The 27,169-nt window shown below is 47.0% G+C and overlaps 1 protein-coding gene and 2 long non-coding RNA genes across 3 annotated transcripts in view; 1 reads left to right on the forward strand and 2 right to left on the reverse strand.

The window, feature by feature from the left end:
• Positions 1-13,511, reverse strand: part of TEX2 (testis expressed 2) — a 118,806-nt gene extending 105,295 nt beyond the window's left edge. Inside the window, exons 1-2 of the mRNA XM_029929048.1 lie at positions 13,309-13,511; positions 4,348-4,514 (exon numbers count right to left, since the gene is read on the reverse strand). The gene's annotated coding sequence lies outside the window, so the exon portion shown is untranslated. The remainder of the gene's footprint in view (positions 1-4,347; positions 4,515-13,308) is intronic.
• Positions 13,214-13,870, forward strand: LOC115282849. Its single transcript, XR_003904771.1, has 2 exons — positions 13,214-13,315; positions 13,406-13,870. It is a non-coding gene; the product is annotated as an uncharacterized LOC115282849 (long non-coding RNA).
• Positions 13,871-15,783: 1,913 nt separating this feature from the next.
• LOC115282848 lies at positions 15,784-21,191 on the reverse strand. The gene is made up of 3 exons (XR_003904770.1): positions 20,871-21,191; positions 19,964-20,045; positions 15,784-17,275 (listed from the first exon to the last, which is right to left on the reverse strand). It is a non-coding gene; the product is annotated as an uncharacterized LOC115282848 (long non-coding RNA).
• Between the last annotated feature and the right edge of the window lie 5,978 nt (positions 21,192-27,169).

Genomic DNA, 27,169 nt, shown 5'->3' on the forward strand with positions numbered 1-27,169 from the left:
CCGCCGGCGGACACGCCCCGCGCCCGCGGCCGCCGCCACCAACCAGAGGGCCGCAGGGGCGGAGCAGGCCTCGCGCCAGGCACCGCCAATCCAGCCCCTACCCGCGCGCCGAGGAGCGACCGCGGAAATGGGCGCGCGATTGGTCAGGTCTGTTAAAGGGACCACCGCCCAACAGGGCTAGAGGGGCGGTGACACGGTTACCTGCCAGAGTCCGGGTGGGAAGGGTAAGAGAGCCTCTTCTCTCCCAGCCCAGCTGCGGCTCCTTCTCCAGTTCTTTGCACTTACTTATTTCCTCTTCCTGCAGCTTAGCAAACAAGTGGAAACAGAACGTGCCCCGGCCTCAGGGAGAAACTGAAATGCGGGAACCAGAGGTCTCCCGCTGGGCATATTCACTCAAATTTGGGTTTTAGAGAGCCGTCATTTATCCCGTCCAATCCCAGAAATTCGCTTAAAAAGGCACATCCTCAGCTTCACCCTGGAGGATTTTAACATGAAGATCCCTAGGTTTCACCAGGGACTCTAATTCCCTACTTCTGGAATGGGACTGGGGAAAATACGCAACATCCCTCCCCCGACGTGAGTCTAATGTAGGTGGTACAAGATCCACATACATTCAGGTGCGTATTTCGAGTCTGTCATAGTAATGGAATTCAAATTCAACTGCCAAAAATAAAGCTAAACTCTCTTTTATCCTCAAAATCAGTAATATGGCTGGAGGCCACCTACTTAGAAACTCAGAGCAGCTCCCTTAGTGGGCCTTGCTAAGAACTGAATTTGAAGGGAACTGGGCTGGGATGAAGCAACAAACCAGTCTTGTTCTCTGAGTAGTAAGACAGTACTGAAATATCTTAACGGCAAACACTCACTTCCTTATTCTGTCACCAGACCCAGTCATAAGCCCAGGAGGGCGCCTTCGCCCTCTATATGTCCCTTCCAATGCCGTTGAGCCTTACCTACTCTCCCAGGCCCCTTCCTCTCTTCAACCCCAGTGTCTCAGGTATGCATCTAACTGAAAAGTCACTGCCTTCAATTTCAAGGTCAGCCTCTTCCACCTCGACCCTTCCTATGAGGAGTAAATGGCTTCCACAGAACCTCATACTTTGCTGTAATATCTGCTGGGTTCTGTGTTTGCCTGAGACGTCTCCACACACATTGATCAGCCTTGTCAGGGTTAAGTACTGGGTTGCTGATATCACTGCCTGGTTTTACCATGTCTCCTCTTGGCATTCCCAAAGGAAAAGCAAATTTTGTCTCAACAGGAGAGGGCTCTGTTCATGCATATCTGAAAACGTGCAACAAGGGCCATTATCAGCGGAGAAACAGCTCCCAAACTCTTCTTGGCCATATCTTAAAACCTCTATCTACCTCAGTGGGGGGCGGGGTTGGGAGGGTAAGCCCTGGGGCTGCACCGCGCTGGAAGCTGACCAGGTGCATCTCAGAGTCCCTGCCCCTCCTCTGTGTTCATTCCAAGCCCTACATAAATATTAGATTAATACTTTATCAACCTGACCTCAAACTAGAGTCCAGTAAGATCCAGCATGAACACTCAGAAGGATCCCTTCTTTTTGAAAAGTGAGTAACTTGGATGCTTTGAAAAATAAATGGGTATATAATAAAGTAATAATATTAACACTTCCTACCTAGCAAGAGCCCATACGCAACTTACTAAGCCAAGGAGTTTGCACATATTAATTCACTGAAACCTTACAATAATCCTGTGTAGTAGATAGGATTGCTGTTTTCTCCATTTTATGGATGCAAAAACTGAAGGCCAGAGAGGATTGCTGATGCATCCAAGATCACAAGACCAGCTAAAGAAAGAGCCAGCATTCATGACCCTAATCACCAGGATCCTCCTAACTGCTCTGCTCCAGTGCCTGCCAAAATGCCCTTTGTTGCTGCCAGGAACAGGATGGATAACCTTAAAAGACAAAAAGAAGCAAATATCACTAATCTTCACCAACAGTGTAATATGGAAGCGCTGCCTTGGAGTACAAGTTCCCTTGCTCTACCTTACACCTGTTTGACTTTGAACAAGGTGTATAATTAAATCTCTTTGAGCCTGGATTGCTCATCTATAAAATGGGATAATAGGGACGCCAGGGTGGCTCAGTTGGCTGAGCGTCCGACTCTTGATTTTGGCTCAGGTCATGAGCCCAGGGTTGTGGAATCAAGCCCTGCATCGGGCTCCATGCTGAGGGTAGACCTCACTTAAGATTCTCTCTTTCCCCTGTTTGTGCTCTCTCGCTCTCAAAAATAAAGTTAATTAGGATAATAACAAATTCGGCCTCCATAGGCTGCATGAAAATCAAGTCAAATACAGAATATACATATATACATATGTATATATCCATATATATATCCATATATATATATATATATATATATATATATATATATATATATCCCTGTACTTTGAACTTAAAAATAAAGAGTAATTTTAGAGTTTGGCATCCTTGACTCATTAGGGTAACCTATGACATAGGTCAGGGATTGTGACACTAAATTCAGATATCACACAAGATTCCTTACTTTCTCCCCCAAATAGCTGTTCTACATGCAGAAAATAAATTTTTCTGCCTATTGTAGAAGCGGAAGTCATAGAAATTCAAGCCCAAGTTGTTATTATTGCTCTGGCATCAGCCCCCCTTTCTCCCAACCATCAACCCAGTCTTCACCTTAAGCCTACATAGGTTCTGGTGACTTGAATTATTCCCAATTATGGCATTTCAAGATAATTCCTATTTTCTCCCCAAACCCTAAGCAAACAAACAAAAATGGTCTAAGCTTTTTAATTCAATTTTTTGACACTGCATTGCACTTTTGAAGGGAGGTATGGTATGAAATATACAAAAAAAAGTTGATACACTTGTACACCTAAAACAGGCTGGGGATCCATTGTTGCACAGGCTGTACCGTTAGTGAGCAATCACTGAGAGCTCAGGAAGTATCAGGTGCTCAAGCACTGGCGAAGGAGATGAAAGTAACTGTTAAAAATTTTTGAAAAAAGAAAAAGAAAGAAAGTAGAATTTGGGCACTAGATCTAGTAGAGAAAGATCTTTCAAGTTGGTAGACCTTTATAGGCTTCCGCAAATGTAAGCCCAGGAGCTATGTATGGGTCACAGAATAGGCACTAGTAACCCCCTGGGGCCCCCCAGTAATGTTTTAGGGGTGCCCAGATGAGGGCTATTAAGAAAAGTAACCAGAAAGGAGATAAAAACCCAAGAAAGAGTGTTGTCACCAAGACCAAGGGAGAAGATATTGTAGAAGGAGGAAGTGGTCAATAGCAACATATGCCTCAGGAGGTTCAAGTTGGAAGAGGTGTGAACAGTAATCTTTGGGATTTGGAAATTAGAAGGTTACTGGGTCACCAACAGAAGCAGTGTTGCTGTGGCTGGAAATGCAGAGCCCCCCCCCCCCCCCCCCCCCCCCGAGCTGCGCCGAGGAGAAGAGCTAAGAAAAGAGAATGAAAAGGTCAGACAGTGGAGCGCCCACGGGACAGGGTCCCAGGAGGCCCACCGGGAAAGGGAACAGCCGTGGGGCAGGAAGAGGGTCTGGTCTTCCACTGCAGTGAGCTGGACACTGATAAGAATGGGTGTGGGTGCAGATTCATTCATAGGTGGAAGGCAGGAAGTAGAGGAAATTCCTGCCTGCTGGATTCTATTTTTTTTAGCTCTAAAGTGAGAAGCAAAGTCATCTCTTGAGAGTAGGTGGGAGGTGATAACAGGGGTTTGAAGGAAACAGTGAAGAACTGGAAAAACCTCTGAGAGGGAATGAAAGAAGGAGCTTCCAGACTGAGGGGAAGAGTTCTGGGCAGCCCCACCTAACCATGCACTTGAGGAGCCCACAGGGCCGCAGAGGACTAGGCGACTGGGCCCAGCTGCGGAGAATCCAGAATCTCCGACTTACAGGGTCAGGAACTGGAGGAAAACAAAGCAGCGTGGGTACTGACCACAGAGGGGTTGAAGTATGGGTCATGGATCCTACGTTGGATGGACATAGAAGGAGATCCAAGGAGGAGGGGATAGGCAGGGGGAAATATATGGGAGCAGGAGAGATGAGGAGAACCAGGAGCGCTTTCATTCAGAGTGGGATGGGAGAGGCAAGGTTTTTCACAGAAGAATGATCCTGAGGGATGACAAGGTCAGGTGTGGCCACAGAAGTGGATTTTCTAAAGATAGTCAAATCCTGGTTTCCCGTACCTCGGTTCCTTAAGAGGAATGATGGGTGACTGTGCACATTCTGTTCACTCTGCACCAGCACTGGTGGCCGGGGGTGGGGGGGGGAGAACATATTGTGGTCTGGTTTTCCTTCTAAAATAAAAACCTGCTAATAATCAAGACTTACCATCAAGACATGACCATCTGTGGGAAGGGATGTTTGAGGGAAGTCTTCAGGGACCTTGGAGAGGCCTCCACCAGTGGGCTGATGCTCTGTGAATAATTCCCAGTCATCAGGGAGCAGCAAACTGCAGGTGATGTCACTTGTTTACTCTGCCAGTTAGCACGTGACACCTGGGTTTATCAAATATAAATGTCTCAAAGCTCTGTCATTCCCAGGGTCGTTGGGGGGATGGTGGCTTCCAAATGATATGGAACAGAGACAGAATAGAATTTCTAGGGAGGAGGCACCTGGGTGGCTCAGTTGGTTAAGCGGCTGACTCTTGGTTTCGGCTCAGGTTATGATCTTTTGGTTCGTGAGTTCAAGCCCCACATTGGGCTCTGAGCTGACAGTGCAGAGATGCTTGGGATTCTCTCTCTCCCTCTCTCTTTGCCCCTCACTCATCTCTCTCTCTCTCTCTCTCTCAAAATAAATAAATAAATAAACTTAAAAAAATAATTCTAAAGAGAAATTCTTTCCCTGCCCACTCTATGCCTTGCCTCTCAGATCCCCGCCCCCAATGCTCACAGAGAATGAATACACAGTACAACAGTTATCCTCTTGCTTTCCCTAAAACCTTGACATCACCTGCCATCCTTTCTGCCTTCCAACCACCAAGCCCACTGCTCCACTCCAGCATGGGAAATTCAATCTCCAGCTTGTCCAGAATCACCCTAGAGCACAGTTCTAACTCCAGGGATGAGAGGGTCAGGAGGTACAGGTACAGCCAACAGGTGTGGCCCCAGCCCTGCATTTCTCCCCCTCCTCCACAACCAAGGAATATACCCCCTTACGTAGCAGAAACAGGGGCGCTTGGGTGGCTCAGTCAGTTAAGCGTCCGACTTCGGCTCAGACCATGATCTCACGGTTTGTGGGTTCGAACCCTGCATCGGTCTCTATGCTGACAGCTCGAAGCCTGGAGCCTGTATCAGATTCTGTGTCTCCCTCACTCTCTGTCCTTCCCCCATGCGTGCTTGCTCGCTCGCGCGTGTTCTCTCTCTCTCTCTCTCTCTCTCAAAAATAAATAAACCATTAAAAATTTTTTTTAAAGTAGCAGAAACAAGAGGGCTCAGCAGACCATTTAACAACATAGACACCCACCTAAGCATAGGGGAAGGTTGGGGCTTTTTTGTTTTTATTTTTATTTTTTTATTTTGAAAAAGAGGTTTATATATTATCTGCTTATATTCCCTGATACATTTCCTACAAGTCAGTAGGAAATGTTAGCTCCTGACCAGGTTGTTCAGTGGAAGTGCAAGTCTTTGCCATTTCCACATATGTATTCTACCCAACACCTATGTGATTCACAAGACAAAGATGGTCTATATCTGGGTGAGCAGTTAGGCAAAGGAAATCTTTGAATCTGTGCTGGCAAGGGTGTCCCTCCAGAGCAAAGCTTGAGACAAAGCTCACATGCAAATATATTATGTGGTGTGTGAAGCCAGGGAGCATGCCTGAGGCTCAGGACTCAAAGCAAGAATGAAGGCAAGAGGCATTTGATGATGTGTCATTGGGGTGGCCACATTCCGGCTGCTTGATTTGGAAGGACCGAGGAGCCCTGTGGAAAGCATCTCAGGACCCACACCTGGGACAGGGGGAGAAAGGGGAAGGTATTTACCCAATGGCCTCTGCTTCCCTTGGTGCAACGCTCTGCCTCGATTCCAGGATGCCCGGGCCTGGCACCGAGTGGCCATTGACAGGTGCCCTGGGTGGGGGCCGAGAGGTGCCAGCTGTGGGCTGGAGGCAAGACTCTGCCAGACTGCACCTGCTCTAAGCTGGTAGGAGTATTCACAGAACAGCAGCAGTGGCTGGAAGGTCTCAAGTGGCGCTTAAGTAGTTTCTGATACCAAGTCTATTTTCAAAAAGAGAACCTTGTACTATCCCCCCAAAACTGCCATATCAGGGTATAAGGATATAAGCTTTCAAATGCCTTTTTTAAAAAATTTTTAATGTTTTTTATTTATTTTTGATACAGAGAGACAGAGCCTGAAAGGGGGAGGAGCAGAGAGAGAAGGAGACACAGAACCAGAAGCAGGCTCCAGGCTCTGAGCTAGCTGTCAGCACAGAGCCTGATGCGGGGCTCGAACCCACGAACGTGAGATCTGACCTGAGCCAAAGTCGGAGGCTTGACCGACTGAGCCACCCAGGCGCCCCTCAAATGCCTTTTAATGTTGTTATAATGTTCTTTGTATGGAATCAGCATCAGGCTAGTACTTTTGGGGGGGGTCATTTGGAACCGGATTCAGGTTTTGCCTTTGTCATTTCTCAGCCACGTACCCTTGGAGAAGATATTGAACTCCCTTGAGCTGCTGGTTTCTCATCTGTAAATTGGAGATACCCACATCATATGTTATTATAAAGATTAAATGCATGTGTAAATACTTAATCTAGCAGCTTTACATAATAGGTGCTCAATTAATGGAAGCTGTTGTTTTTCACTCTAGGGAAAATAAGCTCTGGCCATGGAAGAGGACAATGGAGTGACGTGCCTAAGCCTCAAAAACAAAACTGAAAGAGGACATGACATGGTTGCAGGAAACATGAAAGGACTTCTAATACTTCAAACAACCAGTTTTATTTACAGTGACTACCTATCTTGGGGTTTCCAGGAAAGCATCAATATCAAATATCGTTTTGGTATGTAAACTCGTATTTGAGAGGAAGTCACCTTGATCTTGGACCAGAAAACAGCATCAGAGATACATGGCATCAAGAAGGAGAAATGCCAGCCCTTTGGCCGCCCTGGCTCTGCCGGCTCCTAGAGAGTGGGAAGCACACTCATCTTTAAGAGGAGGTTCCTCCTCCCACACCCAGTGGAGGCCGGCAGCTTTGTTAGCACAGGTGTGTTAGTTAACAGCCATGTAACTTTCAGAAGCACCAGATACACCAAGCACAATGAATGTCACACAGCAGAGGAGAAACCCAAATCTGCCTGTGGAGGGCTCCCCCTCACTGTCCCTCAGTTCCTCCTCCAACCCCCCCCCCCCCCCCCCCCCCCCCCCCCCCCCCCCCCCCCCCCCCCCCCCCCCGCCCCAGTACACCTCTCTTCTCCCAGGCCTGTGTGATCCACCATGGCAGGAAATGGTTTGGGGTTTTTTATTATGAAAGTGATAGGAGCTCAATTTAGAGCATTAAAAACACAGAAACCCAGAAGGGGGAAAAAACACCCTCATCTTCTTACCACTTATTAGTAACTGTCAACATTGTATTTGTATTTTGCTTTGTTCTGTTTAAAAGCACAGTTTGGTTTACATAGCTGTTATTTTACACTATATACAATGTTGTATAGCCTGTTGGAAATGTAACATTGTAACAAAAGGGGAAGGACAGCTTGGCTTGGGGTCAGAAGGGTCTGAGTATTAGTCTCAGCTCTTCCACTTACTCACTCTATGACTTCGGGTATATTAGTGGCTTTTACTCAGCCTCAGGCTTGCCATCTGTATAAGGAAAATGATAGACACCTTCATTCTGTGGCACTAGTTTTCTGCGTGGTCCTGGACTATAGGACCCAGACTGTGGTCTAGACTGTAGGTTCTGTGAGCACAAAGCTCTTCTGTCTGTCCTCTGCTAAATCCCTAGGGCTGGGCTCTGGTGAATAAAGATGGTCACAGTATCTTGGTCATTCTCCCCATCCAGAGGTAGAGTCTATTTCTCTGCTCATTGGAATCTCGGGCTAGCCTTGTGTGGTAGCCAGCCTCCAGGATGTTCCCAGTGATCCTCACTTCCTGGTCATTTGTGCCCTCTCATGGTCTCCTACTGCAAATTAGGGCTGACCTGTGTGACAAAATTGTATGGCAGAGGTGATGAAGTCTGACTTTGAAGCTGACTTGTAAAGGCCTGCCTTGGTCTCTTGGACCACTTGGTCTGGGGAACCCAGCCACTGTGTCACAAGAACACTCATGCAGGCTGTGGAGAGGCCCATGTGCAGAAGATCAGAATCCTTTGACCAAAAGCAAGCATAAATTTGCCAGCTTTATGAGTGAGCCATCTTGGAAATGGCTCCTCCGTCCCAACCAAGCCTTTACATGAGCTCAGCTCCAGTTGACATTTTGACAACAATCTCATGAGATACCCCAAGTCAGGACTGCCCTGCAAAACTGCTCCATATTTCCTGACTAACCCACAGAAGCCATGAGAGACAAATATTTATCATCATTTTAAACCACTAAGTTTTAAAATTATTTGTTAGGCAGCAGTAGGTAACTAACTAATACACCCTATGACTGGCTTTAACTCAGAAGTAGCATTTTGGAACCTCTGAGCCTGGGCACTAATGGGACTGACAGCTTCCACTTTATGGTCTTTGGAAATCAGTCACCATTTTTGAGAAGCCCAAGTCACATAGAGAAGCCAGGAAGAAGAGAACCGAGACATGGCAGGTGAAAGACCCAGGTAATCCCCCAGCCAAGAGTTGGCACCAACTGCCGTCTCTGTGAGTGAGCTATCTTGAAGGGTCTAGCTAAGTCTTGCCCCAAATAACTGGAGCCTCAGCCATCATCATATGGAGCAAAAGAACCACACAGCTGAGCTCAGCTTCCCACAGAAATGTGAGAAATAATAAAATGGATGTTGTCTTAAGCCTCTGAGTTTGGGGGTGATGTGTTGCGCAGCAATATTTAAGCAAAACGCTGGCCCAGTACTTGGCACATAATTGGCTCTTGAGAAATGTCTGATGAATAAATGGATGACTTTGGTGGGGCTTCAGTTTCCTCTTCTATAAAATCACAGAGGTTAGGCCATTCCATGCTTCCATTCTGCATGTTTCCATCTCTCTATTGTTTTATGGCTGCTTACCAGGCGGCCTGCCACATGGTCACTTCACTATTGTAGGAGGACTCCTGTATGTGATATCTCTGTCATCCACCCCATGCCAGTTCCTTCCTCTTTCTTTCTGTGACACATACACACTCCAGGCACCTGGTCCTCATGAAGCTGTCCTGGGGACTTCAGTCATGGGCCTGTGTAACTTGGCAGGAAGAGATCAGAGAAGTCTCCACCCCACAGGTAGCACCAGCCCAATTCAGCCCGAGGAAACTGGAAATGCTCCCAGCAGGTCCCTGGGACACACGGGCAAAGAACAGAACAATCACAGACTATGTTTTCCATCTACCTTCCTCAAGGCCAAGTCTTGCATTTGTCTTTTGGCTAGAAAACAACTGGCATCTTTCACAGTATCCAGGGCCCCGACTCAGTTTCCTAGAGTAGAGACAAAATCTCTGTTTTCGAGAACTAGTGCTCAGCTTCTGGTTTATTAGCTCCCCTTGCTTGCCACAGAGGTGCCACAATTTTATCAGTGGTGCCTATGGCCATTTGGGGTGGCAGATCTCTATCACTTCTATTAAAAAAAACTGGGGTGACTGGGTAGCTCAATTGGTTAAGCATCCGACTCTTGATTTCAGTTCAGGTCATGATCTCCTTGTTTCTGAGACTGAGCCCTGCATCAAGCTCTGTGCTAATAGCCTAGAGCCTGCTTGGGATTCTCTCTCTCCCTCTTTGCCCCTCTCCTGCTCATGTTCATTTCTCTCTCTCTCTATCTTTCTCTCTAGGTAAATAAATAAACTTAAAAAAATACCCCCCCCAAAAAAAAACAAATTCAAAGGGTGGGAGAATCCAGTAGTTAGCTGGAAATCACAAAACATTCCCATCTTACTGGTGGATTGGAATTTCCTTCCTGCCAGCTTCTGATCACCCACCCCACCCTCCTACATCCACCTGCCTTACCACTCATGGCACTCTGAGCAATCATGGTGTGACCCATTTAAGTGATTATTCAGAAGAGCAATTGGTCCTTCCTGACTATAAGTCATCCCCAGCTCACTGTCACCATCATGTAATTAGCAAGGCCTCTCTCATTAAGGTATGCAAATATCTGTTCCAGACTTTACTAAGTCACCCAGTTTCTGAAGGGTAGCGGGGACAGTGATATTATTTACCTATCCAGACAAAACATGGTCATTGGAACCTACTGCCTTCTGGGTGCTCTGCTATGTGTGGAAGACACAGCAGTGAACAAAACACAGGCCCTGCCTGCAAGGAGTCTGCAGTCTAGTTCCGGAGACTTTCCTGCTCTCTGTGCAAGTCGGGGTGGTGAAGCCACATGTCCATGCCTGGCACACGCCATACTTCTTGTGCACCGTGAGCAGAGCAGAGGAGAAAACCTCCCCCTTACGTGTCAGCCTCATCTGACTGCCTGCTTGTCTCCGTGGCTGCCTGACAGTCATCTCATGTTAAGATTCCTCAAACAGAGCTCTTGGTCTCTGCCACCCCCATCTTAGTCCATGCCCCCCCCCCACTGGCTCAAGTCGAGAACAATGGCTATTCTAGATTTCATGCTCTCCTGGTCACATCCAGTCCGTGGCAAGTCCTGGTTTGGACACATTTGAACTCTCAAACGCAGACTCTCTCTTCTCCACAGCCCCCATCAGTGCTCCCCTGGGCTCCCTGCTTTCACCCTCACTAGGCGCTTCCTCAGCGCAGACCGCGCGTGGGCATTCAGGCCCCGTCCGCAGGGCTGCGTTTTGTCGTGGGTTCCTGGGAGAGCGAGACTGCTCTCCCTACAGATGCCCAGCACCGCCTCCCCTCCCTCCCGGGACTTACGGACCCGGGGGACAGAAAGCCCCCTATCTTCTCCACATCAAGTCTCCCTGTGGCGCCTTCATGCATGCCCTCTGTTTTCTGTTCTCAGTCCCTTCCGAGGCCCAACCTCGCTGGCTTCCTAGGAGTCTGCTGATCTAGTCACCCACCCCCACTTTCTCCTGCATAATCAGTTTCTTTCTCTCAACTGGATCCTTCTCGCCAGCACACAAGCATGCCCTAGAATCTTCTGAAACCTCCCTTCTCTCTGGCCCAAGACTCCCTCAGGCTGTCCCGTTCTCTGCCATCCTTTCTGGAAAAAAGTTCTCTTCCTCTTCTGTCATCCTCTTTAACCCCCTCCAAAGGGGCTTCTGCCACCACTGCTCCCCTGGAGTGACTCTTGTCAAATTCCTGATACCTAACTCTGCGAAATGTCAGGTTGCTCCTCTTTCTTTTTTTCTTTTTAATTTTTTAAATGTTTTTATTTATTTTTGAGAGACAGAGAGAGATAGCATGAGCAGGGGAGGGTCAGAGAGAGAGAGAGAGATACAGAATTCGAAGCAGGCTGCAGGCTCTGAGCTGTCAGCACAGAGCCCGATGCAGGGCTTAAAACCACGAACCTTGAGATCATGTCCTGAGCTTCACGAAGCCCGATGCTCAACCGACTGAGCCACCCAGGCGCCCCTCTTCTGTCTTTCTAGACTCTTACTCAGTCCTTCCCCAAACCTCTACTGGTCACCTGTCATTTCATCCAAACTTCACTCCCTTAGTCCAGTTTCTCACTGGAAGCTGTGGTGGGATGGGGACAGCAAGCTTTGTCACCCAGGGCAGGGCACATATTTCTGGTGGTCTGTTTCCTGTCCAGCAGGCGGGGCGCCCATCTGTTCGTCGGTGCCAGGAAATGTAAGAATGGGGTGTTGGCCAGGGCGGGCCCTGGGATGTCTGCTACGGGCACCAGACAATGTCCCCACAGGCCAGTTCCCGGCATCTTGCCCACAGGGACTGGGAATGGAAAATGTACCACGTGGATACGGGAGTGTGACAGGATTGCTGGTGTTTCTCTTCTCCCCCCTCTTATTTCCATGATTGCAGTTCTAATGGTGTTTGGACAACAGAGAAAAGCTGAATGCCAAAAATTAAAGTGACTGACAAGAAGATTTAGCTCTCATCTGCAAGGATCTCGTCTGTGGGTGGAGTGCCAGGGAGGAGGTGCCCACGATGGGCAGCAATCCATGGAGGTGACCTGCTTCTGTGGCACTAAATGTGACAATCTGGGGCCTGTTGGCATCACTGAAGGCTCCCATGTAGCTGTGATTGTATGATTGTATCTCAGTGACCTTTCCAAGCACTTGGCTATAGAGGTCGCATATCTGCTATAATTCTGGTTAGTGTTTATGCTGACAGCATGCCCAGGGAACAGCTGGGAACCTCCTCGCCTTTTCTCCCTTTCTGGAGATCAATCAATATCAAATCCGAACTTTTTCTTTTTTTTAATTTTTAAATGTTTACTCATTAAAAAATTTTTTTTTAATGCTTTATTTTTGAGAGAGAGAGGCAGCATGAGCAGGGGAGAGTCAGAGAGAGAGGGAGACAGAGAATCTGAAGCAGGCTCCAGGCTCTGAGCTGTCAGCACAGAGCCTGATACGGGGCTTGAACCCACGAATCATGAGATCATGACCTGAGCTGAAGTCAGATGCCTAACTGACTGACCCACCCAGGTGCCCCAAATGTCTATTCATTTTTTTAAATGTTTTTTTTTATTTTTAGTTTTGATACAGAGAGAGACAGAGCATGAGAGGGGGAGGGGCAGAGAGAGAAGGAGACACAGAACCGGAAGCAGGCTCCAGGCTCAGAGCTAGCTGGCACCACAGAGCCTGACGCGGGGCTTGAACCCATGAATGTGAGATCTGACCTGAGCCGAAGCCGGACGCTTAACCAACTGAGCCACCCAGGCGCCCTGTCTATTCATTTTTGAGAGACAGAGAGAGAGAGTGGTGGAGAGGCAGAGAGAGAGAGAGGAAGACACAGAATCTTAAGCAGGCTCCAGGCTCTGAGCTATCAGCACAGAGCCCAACATAGGGCTCGAACCCACGAACCGTGAGATCATGACCTGAGCCGACCTCGGCTACTTAACTGACTGAGTCACGCAGGTGCCCCACTAAATCCCAACTTTTTCAACCCTTTTCATCAATATCTACCTCTTTCATCTCAGATCTCTTCACTTTTGCTAGATTCTTCCTTCTCTAAAGGCGAATGGAGTCCTGTCACCATGGCAACCTGTTTCCTTGGGCCCTGGGCTGTGCATCAGAAAGGCCTCGGTCTGCTGCTGCTGTGTATCTCGCCTGTGATACTTACCAAAAGAGTGAGTCAAGTCATTATTGGCATCTCCAGCCCTGGACGGTGAGCTCCGGGACGGCAGGGATAGGATCTTGTTTTCTCTCTCCTTCCACAGGATTAGGCCCATCTTGAGAAGGGACCTCTCTGGACCTGTTGGGCCGGGGGAAGCGCCCGTCTCTCCTCACCTTGACACTGAGAGACACGTGTTCTGTCCACCTGGAGCTTAGAAGGGTTCTGTCTACCTCCAACCTTGTCTACCAGAAGGAAAAGACAGACAAAGTTCCTGTAATTGAGATATTTTTAGGCTAGAAGCTACTGAGACGAGCCAGAGTTTCGTTCTGACTCCACGGTGGTGTGACAGACCTCATTTCTTTCTCTGCCGCAGAAGCTTCAAACTGACTAGTCCCATCGAGGGGACAAAGCAGGCCCAGGAGAAAAAAGAGGTGCAAATTCTGAATCCATAGGATGGAGTTTCAAAGACCTGGGGAAAATTCTTCTCACATACGGTGGGAGGAGGGTAGTGACTCCAATGACTTTATATACAACATCCACCGAACCTAATAAAAACCTTCAGTGGCGACATTTGTTTGAGACAGTGAATTCTCTCCCCTTAAAAGACTTTAGTTTCTAAATCACATGGAATATATAAGGATAGGTAGAAACTCCTGTTTCTGCGAAAAAGTCAGGAAAAAAAGAGAGAGAGGGGCCTTCTAACTTTTATTTTGCCTTAAGAACTCTCTTTTCCCCAGAATATCTAATATTAAAAATAAAATATTAATAATTTATATTTATAACTCATATAGTAAAAGCTGAAGGTAGCTTATTTACTAAACACCTACTTTGTTCTTTTTTCCTTGCTTTTCTTAATTGAGATGTAATTGACCTATAACATTAATTTCATTTTTTAATGTTTTCTTTATTTTTGATACAGAGAGAGACAGAGCATGAGAGGGGGAGGGGCAGAGAGAAAAGGAGGCACAGAACCGGAAGCAGGCTCCAGGCTCTGAGCTAGCTGTCAGCACAGAGCCTGATGTGGAGCTGGAACCCACGAACCGTGAGATCACGACCTGAGCCAAAGTCGGACGCTCAACTGACTGAGCCACCCAGGTGCCCCTGTTTCTGTTTTTTAGACTCCACCTGTAAGGACTTTTGAAGCCTGAAACACCAAAACCTATAGAGGGGGATTTGCAGCCTTTCCGAAGCCTCCGCCTTCAGGTCTCCCCACAGGGGACCAGCCACACTAAGCAAGTGCTGTGTGACAGGCCTGTGCTGGCAGAGCTGACCAGGTATCCTGGGGAAAGAATGTGGTGGGCATGTGGATAGAGGTGCCATCCCATAGGAAGAAGTGCCGGGGGGGAGGGATGAGGGTAAAACCACGGAGGGGTGTGTGTGCAGGGTCACAAAGGGTATAACCGACTCCCTTTCGTTTCGATGCTGTGACCTCTCGTGGAGAGCCTCCAAATGTGCAATGCTCACCATGCCCAGAGCACATAAAACGTTTTCATTTTTAAATTTAAAATGATAGGTGAGAGGTGCCTGGGTGGCTCAGACGGTTGAGCATCTGAGATCATGAGCTCAGGTCATGATCTCAAGGTTCGTGAGTTTGAGCCCCACATTGGGCTTGCTGGCTGTCAGCACGGAGCCCGCTTGGGATCTGCTGTCTCTCCCCCTCTCTTTGCTCCTCTTCTGCTCTCTCCCTCAAAAATAAACATTTAATAATAAAATTAAATGATAGGTGAGATTCCCCACTATAAAGACAACATTGGACAATTCCAGAAACTTAAAACCTACACCCTACTATGATTGGGAAGTGCCTACATGAAACTGTCATAGAGCACTTATTATAATTCAGAAGAGGATTCTCCGTAGGTTGAGAGAATGAGGAGCAGATACCAAAGATTCTTTCCAATCCTACGATCCTATTAAAAATAAATAAAAGTCTTAGCAAAACAAAATGGACTGATACGGTTTGGTGTTAGAACTTAGCTCTTACTTGATGTGGAGACAGAGATGAGCAAGACTATTCTGGAAAGCTACCCCATGTTTCCTGCCTTCCTCACTCAATTAGGCAGAATAGAAATTATGGGTCTGGCTTCTCGTAAAGATTATAAGACTTTTTAGAGCTATATTTTAAACTTTTCATTATAGAAAATTTCAAACATATACAAAAGCAGAGGGAATAGCATAGTCAACATCTGTGTACCCATAATGGAGTTTTATAAGTGATCAACATGTTTTTAATTTTTTTATTAATCTTCTACTCCTCCCTCAACTGGATTATTTTTTTAAATATTTATTTATTTTTGAGAGAGAGAGAGACAGAGTGTGAGCAGGGGAGGGCCAGAGAGAGGGAGACACAGAATCTAAAGCAGGCTCCAGGCTCTGAGCTGTCAGCACAGAGCCTGATGTGGGGCTCAAACCCACAAACCATGAGATCATGACCTGAGCCAAAGTCAGACCCTTAACCGGCTGAGCCACCCAGGTGCAACCCTTGACTGGATTATTTTTGAGTAAATTCTAGATAATATTATTTCACTTATAAATACTTTATTATGCATCTCTAGGAAAAGTTCTTTATTATTTTTTTAAAAGGTTTTATTTAAGGAATCTTTATACTTAATGTGCAGCTGGAACTCACAACCCTGAGATCAATAATTGCACGCTCTACAGACTGAGCCAGGGAGGCACCCCTAGGAAAGGCTTTTTAGAAATAGATAACCATGGTACCATTAACCCATCTAGAAAAAATGAACAATAATTATTTAATTAATATCATAAAATATCCTGAAAATTTTCTCATATTTGGTGCTGTGTATTTATCAAGAGACTTACAAATGTTTAGTTGTGATAAGTTTGCTTCCAGCAATATTTCTTGAATCCAGGAAAAGCTTTATGCATAAGTATGTTTCCTGAGGCTTTATCTAAAATAATGAAATTTGGTAATAAATGAAATGGTCATACTAGGTGAATGGTTAAGTCCCCCTCCCAACATTGGAAAGTGCAGAATAGGGAAAAGAAGTGTAAGATTTGATCTGTTAAGAAGGCAGCAAGCTTGAGTTTTTCTTTTGAAAGACCTCAATGTCTAACCAACCCCAACTAAGGTCCACCAAGCTCGTTAGCGTCACCTTGTGGTCAAACTAAGCAACTACTCTTAGACAAAGATGAATTAAAAGGACAATTAAAAGGTATATAGAGCTCCATACGCAGCCTAAATGTCATGCTAAACTTTCTGCCTTGGGACTTCCAACCCAAGGTCCATCTCAGTCTGTAGGGTGGTATCCTGGGGACTCATGTCATTTCATATGACATCCTGCATGCATCTAGTTCACCTGTCTGTTGCTATTTTATGTTCAGTCTGAGCTTTCCTGGAAACTTGTGTTCACTGTGCGTGTCCAGCTTACAGAGGAGCCTGAATGTCCCACGGTTTACCACTAGTGCTGACACTTGCCCACTAGAAAATCACCTGAGAGAGGAGCTGCCTGAGTGGAACCTGCACCTTGGTCACCATAGCTCCGCCCACACCAGATCCTTCCCAGGTCATTCTTGTTCCTTACGGAGCTAAACCAGTTGCCAAGTCTCCTGTTCTGTAAACTGGAGGGAGCAGACCCTGAGGCTCCCTGAGGTTGATGCCGGGATCAGCTGCATTAGAGTTGTTTGGGGGAACTGTGACATAGTGAGGTTTGTCGCTTCTGTCCAGAAATTCTGACGCAGGCAGTCTGCCCGGGGGTGGGGGTCAGGGGCTGGGAACATGTCATTCACAAGACCTCAGCAGCTTTGGGGATCTTGGAATCTCCAGATGACGTCCCTTACAGAGTTGCCAGTCTCTCTCTTCTTCCTGAAGCGTCTGGAAAACTTCCTCTGAGTATGGCATTGTTTCAAGTGCATCCAAAAGTAACATATGTATCACTGTGGTTAGAAGTAGGGATCTGGAGGCGGATTTCTCCTGGATCTGTCCTTTAACCTTGCTCACCCTTAGTTTCTGTATCTATGAAATGAAGATAAATAATGGCATCCTTACCTCACAGGTTGTTGTGCAGTGAAGATTATTTATTATAATCATTTAATTATACTTACATTTAAATGTAATTATAATTATTATTATATGCAAAGCCTGAAGCCCTTTAAACAGTGTCTAATACATAAGAGCTATTATTTTAACTCATATCATTATTACTGTTATATACAGATGAGTATCTTTAGATAATAAACTTAAAGTTTATTTATTTTGAGACAGAGAGAGCAAGAGCAGGGGATGGGCAGGAGAGAGGGGAGACAATCTCAAGCAGGCTCCATGCTGCCGGCACACAGCCCAAAGTGGGGTTCGATCCCATGGACCATGAGATCATGACTTAAAGCTGAAACCAAGTGTCAGATGCTTAACCAACTGAGCCACCTGGGCGCCCCTAGGTAATGATAGTTTTTAAAAGATACAAACCTTAAATCTTGAAAAAGAATTTATGAGATATAGTTAAAATATAGAGTTCAAACCATCTCCATATTTCCCCTCCCAAAGTGAATCCAAGTGGAGCACCAGAACAAGAATGAGGTGATGCTCTCTGGGGAAGGGGGCACCACTGCGGCACCCGAGAGGTTTTTGATGGTCCAGGACTGGTTGGTCATTAAGATCCATGAACCATACCACTGTTTTGACCCTGTCCGTGATGGGTCAGCTGACCCGGGTGCTCAGTGCTCTGGCTGCTCTATTTCTCTGCTGAAATCAATGAACTGCAAATGAAATTACTGCATCGTAACTCTGCAAGTGCAGGAACATTGTGTCTTTCATCCCTATGTTCCTGGGCCCTAGAACTGTGCCTGGCAAACAGAAGGTGCTAATAAATTTTATTGAGGGGCGCCTGGGTGTCCCAGTTGGTTAAGCGTCCAACTCTTGATTTCGGCCCAGGCCATGATCCCAATGGTCATGGGATCGATCCCTGCTTCGGGCGCCACGCTGAGCGTGGAGCCTGCTTAAGATTCTCCCTCTCTCTCTCTCTCCCTCTCCTTCTGCCCCTCTCCTCTGCTCATGCTCTCTTCCTTTCTGTAAAAAAATTTTTTTTTAATTTTTAATGTTTTATTTTATTTTTGATACAGAGAGAGACAGAGCATGAGAGGGGGAGGGGCAGAGACAGAGAGAAAGAGAGAAACACACACACAGAATCCGAAGCAGGCTCCAGGCTCTGAGCTGTCAGCACAGAGCCCAATGCAGGGCTCGAACCCACAAACATGAGATCATGACCTGAGCCAAAGTCAGAGACTTAACCGACTGAGCCAGTTCATGATCTCATGGGCTTGTGGGATCAAGCCACATGTCAGGCTCTGTGCTGACAGCTCAGAGCCTGGATTCTGTGTCTCCCCCTCTCTTTGCCCCCTCCCCTGCTCATGGTCTGTCTCTCTCTCTCTCTGTCTCAAAGATAAATGAAAATGTTAAAAAAATTAACAAAAAAATTTTTAAAATATATGTTGAATGAATGAGTCAATAAAAGTGGCTTCCTGGATTATTTGTCCAGCTCTTGATGGCTTGATTAGTGAGCCTGATGAAGGGAACTGATAAAGAAATTTTGGCAAAGGTAAGGCCTGAACTAGAGCACTGCCTGGAAAGACACTCTACTGCTGAGTGAGGGAGACCCCTCCCTGCCCCGTACCCCACACAGGGCTGCGCTGGGGGTGGTCAGAGCCGGTCCACTGCCCTTACCTCCAGCTCCCCCATCACTGCCGCCTGAGTTTAAAATGGGCACCTGCCGGGGCGCCTGGGTGGCTCAGTCGGTTAAGCCTCCGACTTCGGCTCAGGTCAGATCTCATGGTCGTGGGTTCGAGCCCCGCGTCGGGCTCTGTGCTGACCGCTAGCTCAGAGCCTGGAGCCTGCTTCTGGTTCTGTGTCTCCTTCTCTCTCTGCCCCTCCCCTTCTCATGCTCTGTCTAATAAAACATTAAAAAAATAATAAATAAATAAATAAATAAAATAAAATGGGCACCTGCCGAGGGCTCACAGGCCATCTGTGGACTCAAGGCCAGCAAGGTGAGGTCTGAAAGGTGGCTTTCATCTGAAGGTCCATCACAGAGAAAGAAGCAACATCTCAGAGGCAGGGACAGATGGGCCTGCTGGGAAGTGGGGTGTGGCTCTCAAAAGGTCACCTTCAGCCCACACGGGGAGCACATAGCTGTTCTCAGAGGAGAGGACTCAGAGCAGAGAGGGCCACCATTACCTTCTCTGGCGATCAATCCAACAACTCCTTTTTATTTATTTGGGGTGGGGAGGGGTAGAGAGGAGGGAGGGAGGGAGGGAGGGAGAGAGAGAGAGAGAGAGAATCCCAAGCAGGCTCTGCGATGTCAGCGCAGACCCTGACACGGGTAGAACTCACTGTGAGATGATGACCTGAGCTGAAGTCAGACCCGTGACTGACTGAGCCACCCAGGCGCCCGATAAACCCAACAATTAGAGCAGTCATCCGGGAGGCACCACAGCAGCCCACCAGAGATCTGGGGAAGCGAGAACACCAACCTGGGCCATCACACAGTCAGGATTAGCCACTGTCCTCGCGTCCCAGCATGGCTGAGGAGGGACGGGCGCCTGTCTTGGGGGGAAGCCGCATGGCTCGGGAGAAAAGGCACTGCCCTGGGAGTCTGGGCGGGGCCCGTCCCATGGTGAGCACAAGGAGAGCCATGACAAAATCACTCACCAGGGGAGGTTTCCAGAGCAGTCGATGGATGGATGGATGGACCTCTCCCTTGGCTGTAGGAAGGTTTCGAGGACTTCCTGCCCTGAGGGGACATCAGGAAGAAGCTTCTGGGGCCACTGCGAGATCCAAGAACAGCAGGCCCTTTCTTCCCAGCCCTAGGCTCTGGGCACGTCAGACTCCTTCTAGGCCTTTGCTGCGGACCTGTCCCTGCCCACAGAGCCCCCTCGGCCTCCTTTCGTGTTGAAGATTAAAAGGGATCCCCATCTGAATCGGATCCTCTTTCAAACAAAGCAACCATCAGTAATGTTTTTTAAATAATTGGGAGAAATTTGAATAAGAACTGGGTATTAAGGATATTAAAGGAATATTGGGGCTTATGCTCAGTGGGATGAGAGTATTATATACAGGAAAATATCCTCCTTTTAAAAATATGGACTGAAGGGTTTTTTTGTTTGTTTGCTTGTTGCTTGTTTTGAGAGAGAGAGAGAGCGCGCACGAGTTGGGGAGAGAGGCAGAGGGAGAGAGGAAATCTTAAGCTAAGCATGGAGACCATTATGGGGCTCAATTCCAGAACTCTGGGATCACGACCAGAGCCAAAAATCAAGGATCAGGTGCTCAACTGACCGAGCCAGCAGGCACCCCTGCACCCCTGTATTGGGGTGAACTGCCACAATATCTATAATTTACTTAAACATTTTTTCAGAAAAAAATCTGGCAAGAAGTTAACAGTCCTTAAACCCAGGTAATAAACATATAAGGCTTTCCGTAAGTTTCGAAATTTGGATAGTATGATGTGGGAAGAACAGAAGTCACCCCCTCTGAGAAGCCTTCCCTGATCCCCCAGAACTGCCCCTCTCATGAGCCACCATTGTTCCAGGACAGGAACTCTTGTTAGCAGGGCACTCACTGTGTGAAGTCGAGCACCTGCTTCTCCCACTAGGCGAACACCCCGGGCGAACCTCCTCGAGTCTGGCCGGGGCGGAGAAGCTAGCAGGAGCGTGGAGAGGAGGAGAGGTGGAGCCTACAGTCTCAGCACCTACCAAAAAGCAGGCCTTCAACTCTTGTTTATGAGGCTGAATTTTCTACGCAGCAGACTGCTCCCCTCTCTCCTTCCTCCTCGAAGCCTCCTTCGGTGTGACAGAAAACGGGCTGGCTTTTGCAGCCACCTTCACGGACTTCGTCTGAAGCACGTCCTCAGTCAAATTGCTGATGGAAACTGACATTAAGTGTTATGTCTGCCCCCAAAACACCTGTGTGTGGATTTCCTGGCAGCACTATTTACAAGAGCCCAAAGGGGGAAACCCAAATGTCCTTCATCTCATGTACGGATAAACAAAATATTCTACATCAACACAATGATATCTTATTTGGTAATAAAAAGGAAAGTCCAATGTAAGCTCCAACATGGTGATCCTTGAAAACATGATGCTAAGTGAAAGAAGCCTGTCATAAAGGACTACATTCTGTCCGAGACTCTCTATATGAAGTGTACAGAACAGGCAAATCCACCGAGACGAAAAGTAGATTGGTGGTTTCCTAGGGCCAGAGGCATTAAGGGAAAAAGGAGGGGCTACCAACCCATGGGGATAGGGTTTCTTTTGGGGGTGACAAAAATGTCCCAAGATTGACGGTGGTGATGGAGGCATGGCTCTGTAAATATACTAAAAGTCACTGAATTGTGCACTTTAAAGGGATGACTTTTATGGCATGTGAATTATATCTCAATCAAGCTGCTATTAAATACATAGACACATATGTTTATGGCCCCTACCCAATATATCCCCCTGGGCAGTATGGCAGACAAAGACGGTGTGACATTGGCTATCTTCCCAATTAAAAATAGAATAATAAAAGACAACCATGGCAGGGCAGGGGGGAGGTCAATCTGTAACAGAGCCTATAAATAAGACCTTGACTTTTAGCTGTCAGATGCAAGGTGCTGATTAGCGCTGGTTGTCTGCAACCCTGCAAGGGGTGACGTTAGATCTCAATCTACTCACTAAAGAGCAAGGGTGATGCGATGGAGAGAGGAAGGAAGAAAATTCCTTCCATGATGCTAGAAAGATATAATTAAAAACATAAATTAAATTTTCTAGGCTTTGGAGGCATTCATCAGGTTGCTTTCCACAAGCATGCACAGATACACCGGTTTGAAGAATTCTATTAATTATCTCAGGAAAGAAAAGGAGGGGCCGCCTCTGGAGTTGTGGGCACCGTGACTGGAGGAGGAGGGGAAGGAAGGAGGAAGAGCTGCAGTTCAGTACAACTCAGGCATGGGGAGAGGCTGGAGGGAGCCTCACAGCCCGGCGGCCCATGCCGGAATACATTTTGTCAGCTCACACGGCAGTAGAGATTCATTCAATCAGTTGCTGTAAGAATGTAAGCTCCGGGAGGGCAGAGAATTTTGTTTAGTGCTCATTGATGCATCCAGCTGGCTGGTGCTCAGGCATTTTCTGGGCATGCAATGAATAAATGAATATTTTTAAATTAGGAGGTTTGACTTCTGTGTCTGACCACTGATCAAGACAGAGTGCCAAGGACCAACCTGAAACAACTTAAAAGTTGGGCAAAATATATGAAACAGTGGTTGTCAAGACATTGGACACTGGGTCGCAGAGGCCAATGACCTTGAGAGATGGGCACAGATGAAGGAAGCCCCAGGATTGCTCTGACTGCCCGGAGGGTCTGCAGGCTGTGGGGTGGGCAGTCTCTCTGAACTGAGGAGATGGAGCCGGGTAGCCAGGGCAGCTATTTTGCAGGAGACTCAGAGAAGAGAGCTTCATAAAGAGAAAGTTACAGAAATCTGCACAAAGTCCCACTCAAGTCACCAGTTAAGTACTGATCAGCCCAACCATGTGACGAAACTACCAGAAGCCAGAGAAAGGACCACGTGAAAGGAGCAGAGAGAAGAATCTTTGGAGCTCATGCAAGACCAGGAATAGTCCATATTGCTACCAGCCAGAGTGGAAAACCTTTTCTTTTTTTTTTTTTTAAACATTTTTTTTAAATGTTTTATTTATTTTGGGTACAGAGAGAGACAGAGCATGAGAGGGGGAGGGTCAGGGAGAGAAGGAGACACAGAACTGGAAGCAGGCTCCAGGCTCTGAGCTTGTTGTCTGCACAGAGCCTGACGCGGGGCTCGAACCCACAAACCTGAGATCTGACCTGAGCCGAAGCCGGCCGCTCAACCAACTGAGCCACCCAGGCGCCCCGGAAAACCTTTTCATTCGTGGGGCTGCTCAAATTTGATGGGGGTGGGCCTGCCCCTGATGGCCCCATTCTCGACTGGCAGCCATACAATATGAGCACGAAGCCAACAGAAGTCCATTATAATAAGGAAGAGAAGCCCCTTTGCCTACAGCATCCGTCTAGTGCCCCTATTGACAAAGCTTAATATGGTTCCAGCTGCAAAGAAATGCTTGGAGTCCAGGGAAGACCATGAAGAATAAACTTGGAGCTGCCAGGGAATACATTGGTAACTGGTGCATCCTGGCATCCAATAACAAATGATCAGGTATTCAGAAGAAAAAAAAATATGATCCACGAAGAAGGGGGAAAAATCAATCAATAGAAATAGATGGGAAAATGACATAGAGAGTACAATTGGTAGACCAGAACGTCAAAACAGCTGTGATATATCCTACGTTCAGGCAGGTAGAGGAGAGTGAGCATGTTTAGTAGAGATACGGAAAATAAGGGTAAAAATCCAAATGAAACTCCTAGAGATGAACAATACAATGTCTGAAGGGGAAAAAGATACCCTGGATGTTATTAATTTCAGATTAGACACTGCAGAAGAAAAGATGAGTAAACCTGAAGACATAGCATTAGCAACCACCCAAAATGAAACACAGAGGGAAAAAAGACAGGGAACAAAAATGAACAGAGCGTCATTCCCTGTTTCCCTTACCTCCCTAGTGCAGGGATTGGGATAGTTTTTCTTTTTCTTTTTAAATATGTATTTATTTTTGAGAGAGAGAGACAGACAGAGTGCAAGCAAGGGAAGGTCAGAGACAGGGAGACACAGAATCTGAAGCAGGCTCCAGGCTCTGAGCTGTCAGCACAGAGCTTGATGGGTGGCTCAAACTCACAAACCATAAGATTATGACCTAAGCCAAAGTCATAACCAACTGACCCATCCAGGTGCCTGGGGATAAGTTTTCTTAAAGGGCAGATAGTAAATGTTTTAGGCTTGTGGGCTGTATGGTTTCCATTGCAATCACTCAACTCTGCCTCTTCAGCAGTGCTTGGAAGCAACCCCAGACAGAATGGATTAAATAGGCATGTCTGTGTTCCAATAAAACTTTATAAAAACAGTTAGCCTGGGGCGCCTGGGAGGCTCAGTTGGTTAAGCACCCGACTTTGGCTCAGGTCATGATCTCACAGTTTGTGGGTTCGAGTCCCACGTTGGGCTCTGTGCTGATAGCCCAGAGCCTGGAGCCTGCTTCTGATTTTGTGCCTCCCTCTCTCTCTGCCCTTCTCCACTCATGCTCTGTCTCTCAAAAGTGAATAAATGTTTTAAAAATTTTGGCAAGAAAATGTCAGCCAGCCGCTGGCCCATAGTTTGCAGATCCTGTCCTGAGAGCATCCAATGGGCACCCTGACTGCTCATTTAGCACCTCTAAAACTCCAAAGTGTTGTCTGGTTCACTAGATGGAGCCCACCCCTGTCTTCTGCCCTGTCTCCTTCTCTTCCTTCCTTTTCCTCCCCATCTGACATTTTCCTTCCAGCTCCCATCCCCCAGGGCCTTCAAGGATATCTAGCATATAAGTGAATTTTCCCAGCCATTGTGATTTGCTGAAAAATGGCCCCCCCAAAATACCACACTCTAATCTCTGGAACTTGTGAATGTTTCCTTATATGGGAAAGTGACCTTTGCAGATATGATTAACATAAAAACCTTGAGATGGGGAAGTCATTCTAGTTTATCCCAGTGGGTCCTCTATGTTGTCCCAAGTGTCCTTTTGAGATAGAAGCAGAGGGAAATTTGACACCCAGAGGAGAGGACAGTGTGAAGACAGAACAGAGGAAGATCGTGAGGACATTGGCCCTGGAGTGATGTGGCCACAGCGAAGGAACCAGTAACCCCTGGGAGTTGCAAGAGGCAAGGAACAGATCTTCTCTTGGGTCTCTAGAGGGACCACAGCCCTGATAATGTCTTGACCTCTGCCTTGTGATGCTGATTTTGATCTTCTGGTCTCCAGAACTGTGAGAAAAAAGAAACTGAGTATTGCTTGAAAGCCACACAGTTTGTGCTCATTTCTTACAGTAGCCCTAGGTAGCAAATACAGTCATCTATAATTATCTGCAATCATCAGTACAATTAAATGGCCTCCCCCTATCCTAGTTAACATAGGTTTAGAGTCAAGTTAAGGGAGGCTTTCTGGAGCCTTTGCCTTAATCCAAATCAGGCCTCATGGGAATGGGAAGACAGCCCAGCCAAGAAAGTGGATGGAGTCCCCACCAGAGAGTCAAGAGATCTGAGCTTGGCCCCGCTCTGCTCTCCTCATTGGCTGAGTCCAGGCAAGTCCCAGCGTTTGGTTTCCTTGCCTGTAAAACTGGGGTAGAGGAAGAGGTTTTCATCCAGCTCCAAAGGCCATTAAGCTTAAAGGAAATGCCGATGAGAACCCTCTGCACAAACATGTGTTATTACTACCTACGGGGCTGCGAGTATTGTGGGGGGCGGGGACACGAAGTTCTCAGATTCTACACTGGTAGCCATCCTGCTCCAAGTTTTAGGAATAATAATATTGATATTAGGAGCAGCTACCCTTTACTGCATGCCTTCTATGTGCCAGGCGCCATGCCAAGAATTTTATTTGTGCCCATATCCAAAGACATGAGCATGTGGGATAGCGGAGTTTGCACTTTTGGAACCAGAAAGACCTGAGCTGGAAGCTCCTATCTGTCACAATTATAGACCTCGAGCAAGTGACATAGCCCAGGTAAGCATCAGCATCCTCACCTACAAAATGGTGCTGCCTCGAGCTATCTTCCTGGGAGGCCCCAAGCATCAGATCTGCCCTCTGCCAAGACGTCTGGCATGGCCTTCTAATCACTATTTGCTCTTTATAACTGGTGCTGGATTCGTGGTGAACACACATGGTCACAAGGGGACTGCCGATGTCTCTTGGTGTGGGAACATCCAAGTGCCACTGGCATCCATTCAAGAGGGCTCCCACTCCTGCCCCTGCCCCATGGCTGCATCACCACAGAATCTGTCTTCTATAATAGTACCCAGACACCTGCATATGTGATCATTTTTTTTTTTGCAAGAGCAGAGCAACTAATTTCCCCACCTAAAATTTATTCTCCCTTCTTGTGTTATTATAGGCTGGGGAAAAGATATAATAAAAACCCTCTGAGTCTGGCAGAGAGAAACAACATGAAATGTGATTTGAAACAGGGAGTGATCACTGTGTCTACAATTCTAAAAAAATTAATAAATCAAAGAGAAGCTTTTAGAGTCAGGCTTAAGTCATGCAGAAGAGCCTAGTGCAACGAAGGAGGCTTCAAACACCCAACAATTCTTTTTTTTTTTTTTTTTTTCTCCTGAAAGTGCTGCTCTGCCTGGACTTTCTGTCTTGGCTAAAATTCCCATCAACCCCCAGACCCATCGGTGTTAGACTCGAGGTGCCCTCCATTTTCCCTTCTTGCCCCCTCAGGCCACCCAGTCCTGCAATTTCCTGTTCTCCCAGCTGTAGAATGTTGCAGATAGGATGTTCCCCCTGGTCTCCCCGTCCACCCACCCCAGCAGCAGCAAGATGTGTGCCCTTGCCTCTGGGCCTGTGAACTTGGCTGAGCAGTCCAGGCCAGCTGCCAAGGGATTTTTTTGAAACACAGATGAAAATATCATAACAGTAACTGCCAACTACTTAGAACCTATTGCGTGTCTGCTATCCTGCCCATACTTTCATTTCATCTCCAAAAGTCTACCAGGTAGTTTTTATTAGTCCCACCTCACTGATGAGGCAACTTGCTTCCATGACTCGGCAAGATCGCTGAGCTAGTAAACAGGGGAACTGGGATTTGAACCTTGGTCTCTGGGACATTAAAGTTTGTGCTTCTTTCATTTCACTGGTTCCCCCTCACGGGCTTTCTATTGACCGCAGCTGAGTTTCCCAAACTCTGCCATTGGGGACAGCACTATCTAAGATGTTAATAATGAGTTTCCTTTAAAACAGCATCCACAGCAATGAAATGTGT

This window comes from Suricata suricatta, chromosome 17, assembly GCF_006229205.1.
Source record: "Suricata suricatta isolate VVHF042 chromosome 17, meerkat_22Aug2017_6uvM2_HiC, whole genome shotgun sequence".
Taxonomy (NCBI): Eukaryota; Metazoa; Chordata; class Mammalia; order Carnivora; family Herpestidae; genus Suricata; species Suricata suricatta.